Below are 11,647 nucleotides of genomic sequence, written 5' to 3' on the forward strand. Positions count from 1 at the left end.
CAAAGAAGGGAGGAGGCTTTCAGGTTTTCTGAAATGACCAGGGGCTTCAGAGGGAGGTTCTACCCGAGGCACGTGAGATCAATTCATAACTCTACACAAAATGATGATAGAGGAAGCCAACAGCAAAGGCCACAATGTTCCTCACAAGCTTCGGGACAACAGCAAAGCTCCTTCTGACCACCAGCTCCAAGAGGCAGAGGCGCCAGGGGCTTTGGAGGAAGATTTGGCGATCAACCGAGAAGAATCTTTTGCTTATTCTGCGGTGAGAACAAAGGCCATACTACCAGGATGTGCCATGTTACTATTCAGAAGCAAAAGGAAATAGCTGAAGCCGCAGCACAACAAGCTCAGCCGAAGCAGGTCATGCATACAGCTTCGTATCATTCGCCCTACATCCCAGAATATGTGGGCAATCATCCTGCAGTTTCTGTTGCTTCGGCGAGTCAGCCTCAAGCTTCCTGGCAACAGCCTCCGCCTCCACCTCCGTTGCAACAAGGCCAGCAGCCAGAAGGGAGCCAGTATGCTCCACACCAGAGGGACTTCAGAGAGCAGTCCGAAGCTCGTACAGTCAATAGCACTGTGCCAGAATCAAAGCACATCTATTGACAAATATCCTACCTTAATAGCAATCTTTTTCATTCAGTTTTATTTTCTGTAATAAAGGACATTGTTTAGGTTTCATGTAATTAGTTTCGTTGATTCCTACAAGGAAAATATGTTTTCTTCACAGGCTTAAATTGATTGAAGTTCAAAGACTTGTGATAATAAAGAGGACCTTCGAACTATCGAAAATTCTTCGAAGCAACAAAAAGTCGTTCTAAGGAACGCAGAGTAAGTTTGCCGAAGTCACAAAAAAGTCGTTCCAAAGGGAGCGCAGTGTAAGTTTTCTGCTCCAAAGTCGTTCCAAAGGGAATGCAGAGCATACAGCGAAAAGTCAACGCTGATACCGCCTAAGTAAAAGGCGAAGCGCGAAAAGTCAACGTGAATACCGCTGAAAGTAAAAGGCGAAGAAGCTCCTAAGGGAGGCTTACAGCGAAAAATAAACGCTGATTCCGCTGAAGTAAAAAGCGAAGAAGCTCCTAAGGGAGGCTTATAAAAGATTGTGTTTTATTGCAGGGATACGTATGTATCTTCGGAATAAACGTCATCTCACATAACATAACATCATCGCATCATTTCGCATAGCATAAGCATCATACATCATTTTGCATATGGCACAAGAGGTGGACACATTATTAATCTACAGAAGAACGCTTTGAAAAAAGGGAGAAATCATAGTCACAAAAAGATACATCATTGATCTTCGGAAGTGTAGCTTCGGAAAATATCTCCACGAAGCCTGGATATTATTCATCAGAACATTGGATATTGTTGTGACAAAGAAAAATTCTTCTTCACGAAGCATGAAAAGAAGGGAAGGTGTTTTTTCGTCAAAGACTCAAAAGCGGTACGTGTAAAGTTTCATGCATCGTAAAGAATTGACTAACAAAAATAGGCATATTACATTTGGGGTTACAAAATGTTACAGTATATTACATTCCCGAAGTTTTTTACAAAAATACTTAATCTTCTCTCAAAACGACTTCTGCAGCCTCGTTCAGGAGCCGATTGACGACTTCGTCCATAATATCTTCAGCCATCTTTTTAATTTTGTCGTCTCCTTTCGGCTGAGGGCCCGAAGACGCTTTAGCAGGATCTGAAGTAAGACAGGATACGGCTACATTGCTATTACAAATCGCAAACAAATCTTAAAGCCTAAGATTACAACACAATAAAAACTATTAGTTAATACCTAATTGACCTTCGGCCTCTGCGCTCTTTTCAGCAGCCTTAGCTACTTCTCTAGCATCGTGAATGCCCTTTTCACTTCTTCGAATAATTTCTCCGGCCATTTCTCGGCCACCATTATCCCAGATATCGGTAAAAAAATTTCCACCAATTATACTAGCTTCGGCCGAAGGGTCTCTTGCATCTTCAAAGGACAAAGCAGCTTCGGATTGTGCTAAAATTTTTACATGTTCGCAGCCCTTCTTCTCTAAGATGGTGGCAATTCCTCTGGCACCAGAGAAGGCGCATATATCTCCACGGCTATTTAAAATTTCTTCGAAGGCCTCAGCTTCGTGGTCGATCCATTCGATGGGACCTTCGGGATTGCCTCTCGTAAAGTTTTCTTCGCTTGAGAAGGCGCCGACCCTGGCGAAGCTAGCTTTTAACTTCTTAACACACTCTATAGATTTGTTATAGCATCTCTTTCTGGACGAACGAAGCTCTTCCACAGTTATTTCTAGGTGATCTGCCCATTGGTCGCTGAGTTCTCGCTTTGTTTCTTCAAGTATGCGTTCTTCCTTGGCTCTGGCCAGTTGTTTCCGAAGATCTTCAATTTCGCGCTTCTGAGCTTCAGCTTGACCTTTAAAAGCAGCTTCGTCTTCCTTTATTTTATTTATCAATGAGTGTAATATTTTATCTTTTTCGAGACCTTCGTTCCTCAGTTCAATAACTTCGGAACGAAGGTTGCTCAGGGCTATAGAACACCCTTCGTCTTCAGCATCTTTCTGTGCCCTGAGGGCATTGCTAAGTATCAGGCCCTGCAAAGAGAAATATGTGTGCATCAATAGGTTTAAACAAACGAAAAATTTTGGACTCAACAAAAAATACAAGGATTTCATTTGTCGCACCTTTAAGCTATTGTAAGCCAGGCTGTCGGCCAGATCGTTCTTCGACAGCACCGAGAGCCCGTCTTCTAAAGTTGGGAATCCGAAGCTCTTGCTCATCTCCCGACAGACAGAAATCTCCTTGCTGTCGGGGAGACAATACAAGAAGTCTTCTTCTCCACTGCCATTGAATATTAACGCCCCCTTTGGATATTTCAGTTTTTGGGAGTAGTGCTGGGCCTCTTGCTCTTCTTTTTCTGATAGTTTTTTCCCCGAAGCATGACGAACAATATAATCACGAACTTTGAGGGATGCTTCGGGGGCAATAACACCGGTTTCTTCAACAAAAGTTGGCTTTGTTATTTTTTCTGCCTCACTTTCCAAGGATTTTATCTTTGCGGGCTCTGAGGGTCCAGCTTCGGCTTCAGTCTCTTGCTCTGGAGCTTTAGAACCAGAAATTTCAGTTGTTGTTTCAGGAATGACAGCAGCCTTCTTCGGAGGTGTGTTTGAAGATTTGATCGTTTCCAGTACATCTAGCACATTAGCCATTCTCTTTCTTTTCGGAGTCACTGCTAGCACTTTTTGATTTTTTACTGTCTCAATGTTTGCTGCAGGACTCAAAACTTCTGATGTTTTGGATCCCTCAGTTGCTTCTTTTACCTCTTCCATTTTTTCTGTGGACGGCGCTTCGGCCTTCTCTTTCGTTTCTGATAACAAAATCTTTGATTGTTCCAATTCTATCTTTGTTGGCACTTCGGCCGTTTCTGCGACTTCCGGCAGCAAGGTTGGCTCGGTCGGTTTTTCAGCTTCGGTGGCCGAAGAAGTTTCTCCGGTAAACTCAGGCACCGAAGCTGGTTCAATATAGCGCGGCCGATGTGTGAGGACCTTTATCTTTTTTCTTTTCGGTTCTGGCTCGCTAGGAGCAATTGCAGCTTCTTCTTTTGCAGAGGTTGTGTTTTTTCTCTTCTGCCTTCGAATGGGATAGCAATAGTCAGGGTAGACAAACCCGATTGCATCAAATACCCGATTCAGCCTCTTCTTTTTTCGGCCTCCGAAGGCTGCTGACATTGCAGTATCTTCGGCCTTTGAATAAGCCCCGAGCAGTTCATCACTTAAATTTTCAATGCTTTTTAGCCAGTCATCATCTGGCTCAACGAATTTATCTCCAAATTTAAAAGTGTACTTCAACCTGATAAGTCCACCTTCGTCGGCCTCTTTTACGGTTTCTTGTGGCATTTCCCATTTCTCTGCGAGCGGCCATACCCTGAAGGCAATATGCTCTTGTACTAAGTCTCTCGTTCCAATGAAAGAGCAGACTGCGCCGAAGGCCCTCTGGCATTCTTCGGCAGCTTCATTCATTTCAACCTTCGGCCTCCGAAGGCCGAAGCTTTGCCAAATAGGACGCATAATTATACCTTTAATATCTTCTCGTATTGTCAGATCATTCTTCACATAAAACCATTATGTCATCCAGTCGCCGGGCCATCTCTTCCGAAAGGTTGGCACGGTGCAGCTTGACCCGGACCGAGAAACGAAACTGTAGCAGCCAAAATTATTGTGATACTGTTCCTTACCCCAAGGTTTTGTCTCGTATGATAATTCGTGTATATTACAGAAGCTTTTTGCATCAGGCTTCAGACCTTGGCTTCTCACGGCCCACACGAAGATATTCAGCTTTATAATTGCCTCGGGGGTAAGTTGATGGAGATAGATTTCGAATATTTTCAGCACCTCCACAGCGAAGCTGCTCAAGGGAAATCGCAGTCCAGCTTTCAAAAAGCTTCGGTACACTACGACTTCATTCTCTTCGGGATGTGGGCAAGTTTTTTCCCCTTCGTCCGCCCTCACAATGGACAAATCCCGGAAATACCTTCCTCTCATATTGACAAGATGATTTTCTTTGATAGTTGATTTACCATAAACTGAATGGCTTGGTCGCCAGGGACGATCTTCGGAGTCTTCACCACCACTGTCCACATCATAGCTGTCACTGTCACCAGTATCCTCAGACAAACCTTCCAGAATCTCCTTGGTGATTTTTTCTGTGTTGGTCTTTGACATCGCTATAAGAAACCCCAAATTTTTCTCTTCGTCGAGGCTCAGCTTCGTCTCAGCAGCAGTCTTCTTATCTTCGGACATCTTCGGAGATGCTAAAAAACTATTTTCAAAGCCGAAGCTTCAAAACTAAAAGCTTAACAAATCTTAGTGCACAAGAGCTAAAAATTGAGTGAGTGGGAGCAGTTGGCCAGAGAGCGTATCAAATGAGTTTGTGGTATGTCCGTATTTATACGCCAAGTGCGTTGAAAATTGAAAGACCCCGCTTGTCAGTGAATGTTGCTATTCTAGCAAAGGGAAGGTGTTTTTTTGGACCTTCGGCGTAAAGCCTTCGTCCATGTCGCAATCTAAATTTATTATTTTAAACAAATTAATATTGCGAGGGGCTACTGTTGGGGACCTTCGGCATCCGAAGGTCCTCAAAAACAGGATTTAACAGTATTTCTGGAGTATAATGTGTGAACAGGTATCTTCGGATTCAAGTCAGCATCACAGTAGACCAGAGTAATACGAAGGTTGATACAGAGCCGAAGGTGTGAGCAGGAAAGCTTCGGCGCGGTAGCAAAAAGTGAAACCGACTTATAGATGAAAAGGCTATTCAAACCTCGACAGATTACTATAGAATTATTATCAAGTGTAAAGGGCATGAATGTAATTTTGTATGGGTTGTGTCCCGTGCCTATAAATAAGAGAACAGTACCTCCGTACTGTTCACGTGGACTTGTCATTCGCTTTTTGCGTCACGCTTGTATTGTCATCTCCTTCCAGTTGGAGGTACATTTGTAACTCAAAGATATTTATGTCTATGTCTGATAGTAATATATAATTATTTATGTTACCTTTTATATTCTTTACATTTTATCCTTTGTCACTGTATAATAAATTTATGAAGGTACGCACTTCATTACCTTCGTCCAAGAATCATTATATCCTAAGGGAAATAATGCTTCGAGGGACGAAGGACTTTAGCAATTAATATTTTCTATGTTGCCTTGTTCTTAGCTTCTAGCATTTGAGAACAAGTCCCCAACAGGCGGTTCAACCGGTCTCAGGCAGAAAAATCTGCCCAAACGGCTAGTTTTGAGCTCCACCTATATATACTCACTCCTACCTCTCACCCTACAGCAGGGAGCACGATTTGAACTCCATTTCTAACCCAAGAAACACCTCCCTCTCTCTCACACACATCTCTTGCCTCTCCCACTTCAAATCTTTGGAGAGAAATCTTTGAGTGAGCTTGAGAGCTGCAGTTTTGTGCTTCATCTCTAAATCTCTCTTGCTCTTCTTCTTGATTCGAGCTTTGGTACTACATCGAGTTCTTTGTGGATTCATTACTCTTGGAGCTTCTAGCTCCTAGACGACTAGGTGTCACTTGTGAGTCTCCAAATCTTGTGGAAGACCACAAGAAAGTTTGTATTACCCGCTCGTTTGAGCAAAGATTAGTGTGTGGGCTTGACCTTTGTGGTCGGCAAAGGGAGGATTAGGGTTGAAAGAGACCCGGCTCTTTGTGGGCGCCTCAACGAGGAAGTAGGGCATCTTGGTGGTGTGACCGAACCTCGGGATAAATCTTGTGTCTCTTGTGGTCTTGTTCATTGTGCTTATACGTGTTCTTCGTTCTCTCACCCTTCCTTGGAAGATTTGTTCATATCTTTTTGCTGTGTGGATTTTGAGAAGTGCCCTTCTCAGATCTGCTACTTTGAACCCTGTGGATCATTTAGAACATCTCATTTCCAAAGTTAACTGGGTGAATTTTGAGATCAATTCAGTTTTATATCTCATTCTTTAGTTGAGCTCGTTCAAACCGGTTGCACCGGTTTTGACATCGGACGGTTTTACCTAGTTTGTTTCTAGTTTTTGTTGAAAAAGTTTTAACTTGCCTATTCACCCCCCCTCTAGGCAACTTTCAGTACCGTATGTGCTGCCTCTTGGTCACTTGGTGTACGCTGGGACTGACGGAATGCGACACGAGCGGAACAGAATATTTGGTGTACGCTGGGACCCACGGAAGACGACGCGTCGCGCAGTAGATCGACGTGAACACGCCGAATGCGGAGAGGCGCCCAAAAGGCTTCACGTTTTAATAACGTAGATGACCCCATAGTGCACACCCAACAATGAATTGTTGAGTGCTACTGTAAACACTTGACAATTCTTATTTTTTACATATATACACCAGATATTTCTTAGAAGTTACAACACATCACACACACGTACACGCATGCACACACGCAAAGTTGTGATGTGGTCCAACACTCAATAGAATTGATAAAATTTCCTGGTCCAACACTCAATGGAAATCGATTTCTAGTGATGGTAAGACGGTTTTCTTAACGAACTGTCTATACAAATATGATTTTTACTGGTGGTTTTCTTAAGAAACTGCCACTAGAAGTATCATTGACAGATAACTGAATCCGTTTGTAAAAATTAAATCACATCGCAGGTTTTGAACTCTTTTCTACTACTATTGTATCTTATCAATACTGAACACATCCACTATTTTTAGGAGGCGTTTGAATACAGTAGAGCTAATAGTTTGTGGCTAAAAGTAGTTGAGATATCCAAACACCTTAGCTAATACTTATTTTGGTAAATTAGTTAATAGTTAGGTAGCTATTTGTTAGCTAGCTAATTCCACTAACAAATTTTAGCTAACTAACTATTAGTTCTAGTGCATTCAAACACTCTCTTACTTTCCTTCACCTCACACTATATATCTTAATGTGTTTGACCTCGTAAAATGACGTCCGTATAGCGAAAACATCATATTGTGTATTCGAGCACATCACTTATATAGATCAACGAACGGAACAGTATGCTCATAGAAACGAGTCCAGGTGCAGGAGGAGGAAGTAAGAGACCCTGCATGTCTGATCATGAACATACAACTTATACTAGTTAGAAATCTGTTCTATAGCTATGCAACATTCTCCCACAAGACCAATAGGCAACAATTAATTTGATTCAATCCTTTGGTGGTTGCGAGAGTGCCGGGGGCGTCGTCGACAGTCTGCTTCGACTTCGGCTCGCGGTTGTGTGGTGCGTGCGGAAAGTTTTTCTATCCGGTTCCATATGCCCGGATGGAGGGGGTGGCGACCGATGCAGTTTTGCGGTTGCTGCGGTAGCCGGCGTGTCGATGCCCCACTCGAAGGGTTTGGGTCAGGGCAGCGGCGACAGCGAAGGCAACTTGATCTGTATGTTTTCATTTAGATCGCCTGGGGTTGCCATAGTAAGTCGGAGCTGCTGGTTGCATTGCAATCATGCTTGACAACGATGACTCATGGCAGTTTGTGTGCTCTTCCACGTCACGTTGGTGGGTTAGCTGTCCTTTGTTTGCTCCATTAAGGGCTACCAGTTTGTATTTGTTAGGTTTTGGATCCGGTTTTTTCTTAAAACAGGTCAATTCCTTTTTTTTTCTTAATTGAGAGGCATAGCTTATCTACATTTTCATCTTAAAATACTGAAAATTGGCCATAGGCAATTAATGCGTGTGATAGTATATTGTAATAGACTAGCGATTTATTTGTTTAACATCACATAAAACCATTGCTAACTATAAGAATATTAGAAAAAGTAATGGAGAATAAAGGTTGGATGACTCACTGAAAAATTACGAGAGGGCAAAGACTTCCACGTTCATCATTCTTTAATCCTTTTATTTACAAGCCCTTTTGATGATTAAAACGCCTTACCACTCAGAAACGGAAAATGCTATTAGTGATTTTAATCATTCATTTACCAAGGTAGTAAGAGCCAGCCACTTTTGTCTTCCATGCCATACCAGACGCTCACACACCTTAGGGATTTGGACAAATAACATATAATATCAGGTAATTTCGGTACTGATACATATTACCCGATTTACACAATATAATTTTGGTTTTTTAAACCTAGGATCCGAACTATTGTTTGGGTAGGACATATTACCCGATTTATCCGATATAATTTTGGTTTTTTAGACCTAGGATTCGAACTATTGTTGGGTAATTCAGGTTCAGGTAGATCAAATACAAGTTCAGATAGTTCGGATTCAAGTAATGAGTATCGGATTTTTTATCCACCCCTAGGCACTATTGTATCAACACAAGAAGGCAACATGCGGAGCCGGAGGGTTTGAAAGGATGCTCGATAAATAGTACAAAACATTGTTTTACAGAGTCTTATACAGAGCAGAGCTGATAGCTATGTAGAGATAGTGAAGTGAAACTTCGAGGCCAGAGCCCTGTTTACGCAAAATATAACACATGTTTACGCATGTATAAACGTGTCCCACAATCGCGCGGACGCACGCGTCTCACTGGCCCGACCTGACCACACACGTGATCACTACCGTGGCTGGGGCTTCCCATGTCTATCGAAAGCTCAATGCTTCCATTACCAACAGCCTATAGAGAGAGATCTGCTTTCCTATACAAAGTATTTCTTTTTAATCAGTGCTCCTGATTTTTCCCCTTTCCTATGGGATCATCCCCACTATTCCCCCCCCCCCCCTAAACCTGGACCATTAGAAAAGATATCAGAGAGTGAGACCGGTGGCCTAATATTTCTACAGGTCGAAAACGCCCCTGAATGTGTTCGTCGCTGTATTGGTGACTACAATGAGTTCAATGAGTCTGCTCTTAAAAAAATGGCCAAAAAAAGTTCGATCACGGACTTTACCTGTTTGTTTATATACAAATATACAAGAAAATAATATAAGTCTGCTCTTTAAAAAATGGCCTGAAAAAGTTTGATCACACAGACTTTATATTTTTGTAATAAAACAACATGAGTTTTCTCTTTTAGTTTAAAAACAAAAAATATCCGACCTGCCGGATTCGAACCAGCGACCTAAGGATTGATCTGCTCAAACTACAGTCCTCCGCTCTACCAACTGAGCTAAGGTCGGTTTTTGTTTACAATGGTGCACCGTTTATTATTAGTCACTATGAACCATGTTAGTCTGTACTTCATTGAAATCTCACGTGGGTGTTACATTTCCGTTCTTGATATGGGGCTACTCTTCCATAGTATATTTGTTGCATTAGTTCTTCTAAATTTATTACTAGCTTGTAGAATGGTGATAACAATTACTTTACTGCTGAACCTTAGCGACATCCATGTCCAACCTATTGTATATCATCAGAAGATCTGTTGTACGTAGCGAGTCTTTCGTCGTAGCATCAACCATCACTTCCAAAGCACCCATAAAATTTATAACGCAAGGTCACAAACCAGTGACAGGATCGGAGGCTCAACAGGCTCACCGAGGAGGGCGCGAGAAAAAGAACAGAACAGATGAGAAAGACATGTGAAAATATGAAGTTATCGTGGGACACTTTAGCAATAAAAACCGGTACTAAAGATTTTTGGAGCTCTCTGTTCTTGACGTCTATACTGGTACTAATGTTATCTATAAAGTTGTGACAATTAAAACTGGTATTCAATATTGTTCTAGAGAGAGCGACTTTTCTCGTACGAAAAGGCCCGTCCTCCGACGGTAAAAACAAAATCAAATATGTAATTTTTTTATTTGAAATTTCTTTATTATTAAAGCAGCAAGGAAACGTGCCCTGATAGCCTATCCACGTCGGTCAAATTATTTTAGCCGTTCGATCATCAGTCGTTGGTTTCCATGGCTCGTGCGCCCGTGTGTCTTCTCTGGAGGCTTCTAGGTGACACTTCATTTCTCCTTGCACCCTCTCTCTCCATCCCGACCATCCCGTGTCTCCTGCAACTCACGATCCCTCCCTTCCTCCTCAAGCATCCCTGCCCACCCCGGCGACAGCTGCCGCTGCTGCTTTGGACTCCGGATCCGGCCGTCATCACTGCAATGGTCCAGGTAAGTGGCTAATCTGCTCCGCTGTGCCCTGCTCTACTCCCAGTCCTAACGACGCGAAGGTTTGGTTGAGTGTTCGAAGCAGGTTGAGTTGGGGAAGAGTTTTTTCCTACGGAAAAGGGAAGGGGAAAGCTGAGGTGCATAAAATACAAGGATTTGGTTTGGGATTTTTTGGGGCACTGCTGATGTGTGTTGTGGCGTTGGGACGGAGCAAAAGAGCGAGGGTTTGCTGACTTAATGTGTGTGTCGTGGTATTTTACTTCAAGAGCAATCCATTTGGTCCCCTATTTTCTCATGTCGGCTAAACATTTTCTCACATGGAAAAATAGGCCAGAAAAAAGTTCCCTTCCTTGAATCGATGTTGCTTGAATCGATGCTGCTTGAATCGATGTTGTTTGCTTTGGTATTTGTCCCGCGCAGTTTCTGGATCTTGGCTTCGCTTCAGCTCGAGATCGACTGGGAAGATCCTCTGCTGCATTGTCTTGTCTGTGCTCATCTCTATACTGTGTAAATATGAAATAACACGCAGTGTGACTTTTTTAGCTTTAAGTTTCCAGCTTGGTTTGGGATTTTTTTAGTACACACGACGGATCCCTGTACTGTGTAAATATGGAATAACACATAATATGACTTTTAAGCTTTTAGTTTCTGGCTTAGTTTGGGGTTTTTTAGGTACACACGATGGTGGTGGCTGCTCTTTCCCTTCTCCTCCTCACTCTAAACCCTAAATCTATAAGACCCTTACAGCCATTTGTTGTGACATACTAAAACTATTTTCTTAACTAAAGTTACAGTTCTATACTATCATTACGTTAGCCTAATTTTCCTTTTAATTATTTTGTAAATAGATATACTGTTTATAGGTTATAATTCTATACACATTTAACCTGTCATCTATCGATGTTGTTTGGTCTACCAATTAATACACAATTGTATATTGAGGTTTTATTTCAGTGGCCTAATTTTCCTTATTATTTTGTAAAAAAATGGGTAAACTGTATATAGGTTATAATTCTAGATTATCCTTACGTAATGCGTCATTATTTTACAATTACATTTACTTCACTACATTTATGTACTTCACATGTTTTAGGTTATCCTCATTTCCGTTTTGTTGGTCGAA

The 11,647-nt window shown here is 42.1% G+C and overlaps 1 non-coding gene across 1 annotated transcript; it reads right to left on the minus strand.

Moving 5' to 3' along the window:
• Positions 1 to 9,508: 9,508 nt before the first annotated feature.
• On the minus strand, positions 9,509 to 9,594 carry TRNAY-GUA (transfer RNA tyrosine (anticodon GUA)). The gene is given in 2 exon segments: positions 9,509 to 9,544; positions 9,558 to 9,594. It is a non-coding gene; the product is annotated as a tRNA-Tyr (tRNA).
• Positions 9,595 to 11,647: the final 2,053 nt, after the last annotated feature.

Source organism: Zea mays, chromosome 10 (genome assembly GCF_902167145.1).
Source record: "Zea mays cultivar B73 chromosome 10, Zm-B73-REFERENCE-NAM-5.0, whole genome shotgun sequence".
NCBI lineage: Eukaryota > Viridiplantae > Streptophyta > Magnoliopsida > Poales > Poaceae > Zea > Zea mays.